We start from the raw sequence: 1,589 nt of genomic DNA, 5'->3' as shown, positions 1-1,589 counted from the left end.
CCCCCCCCCCCCATCCTATACATCCTATTAGGGATGACTCCCTAATCTAAACTCTGCATAAGACCACGATCAACAAGTGGACAGCAGGAAATGGGGCCTAGTCAATGGATTATGGAGGGCAGGAGCGGTAGGGCTTGACCTAGACCGGAAAATTAATGGCAGTGGAGGTCTGGATGACAACGTTCCCATTAAGATGAAGTCCAGTCTACAAGAAGTAGGAGACTCCATGGCACACCATATGATATGACTCCTGATCTATTTGGTGAGCCTCATACGTGAAATATTAAAATAAACAGCAGCTCTAGGGAGAACTTATCTGGGACCACAGCGTAAACACTGACCCGGGGTTTCGCTCCACCAGAATAAAAACACACGGTCAACGAGATCAGAAGAAACGGGGACTCGGCAATGGGTGTGCCATTCGCAAGCAGATACCTATCCCCTACTGCAGGCCCTGCGGCTTGATTTAACTTCTCTTGCAATCAGCTATTAGCAGAAATTGATAGCAATTGTTGCCATCAAAATGAGTTTAATTGAAAATTAATGTGGCTTTTCCCTCTTTGAAGCAAACGCACGACAAATTGCTTTAACTTCCCAGTTTAATCTAACCCTCCAATTTATTCCACATTAAGACATTTCCCAGATTTGTTTATTTGTGGCTGTCAGGCTCTGTGAGCTTGTCTGCTCCTGGTAGATGTTGGGAATATTTCTCCCCTATGATCCTGTGCTCAAGTCTGATGGGGGAGGGTCTAGTGAGGACCCCAGGTTGGACAAAATCTCCCAGCTCTCCCTCCGTTTTCTGCAGAAGCGCTTGTCTGTCTTGCCTTGAAGCGCCTAGCAGAGATTAATCGTTTTTGTGCGAGAGGCCACCTGTGAAGTAGGGAAATTTTACCACCAGGGACTGAAGAGAAATTGAATGACTGGCCTGAGGTTACAGAGGAAATATATGGCAAAGCCAGGGAGCAAACCAAGCTCTCTCAGGCCCCAGGCTTAGTGCCTTAACCACAAGATACCCTTTCCTGTTCCTTCACTGCACGTCAACCCATCCAGCTTGGCAGCAACCTGCCTGTCCCCCTTCACCCGCTTGCTCCCATCTCCTCACAGGTATCCCTTAGCAGTGCACAGATGGCACCTTGTGCTCTCAGAAGAGTCCCAGTAAACACTGCAGCAGCAAGGTGGATTGCCCTGAGAGCTCATTAGGTACTGGCAGGTATCAGATAAACAGCGACTGCTGCCTAAGATGGATGGAGGGCCCTATACAGTCAGAAATACAGTAGGTGAAGAGAAGCAGTCCGGGGCTGGCTTGCTTTGTACACAGGATGGTTAGACCAGAGCCCCGTTAGCAGGGCCTCCTAGGTGACTGTCTGTACATAGCATATGCTTGAGGCCATCTCTGGGGGACTAGACACTGGGGCTAGGCATAGACATTACGCATAAACTGGTTTAAGTGATAAGAAACTGGTTCAAACCTGTAACCGAACAGATTTTCAGTTCACATGAGCCAGTTTGAAAATGTCTGAAACCAATTTAAGATAAACCTGATTGAATATGGTATCAGACTTAACTGATTTGGCTCAAACTGGTGTATG

Source organism: Gavialis gangeticus, unplaced genomic scaffold (assembly GCF_001723915.1).
Source record: "Gavialis gangeticus isolate Ggan-Ray unplaced genomic scaffold, GavGan_comp1, whole genome shotgun sequence".
Lineage (NCBI taxonomy): Eukaryota > Metazoa > Chordata > Crocodylia > Gavialidae > Gavialis > Gavialis gangeticus.
Note: the sequence above shows the minus strand (reverse complement) of the source record.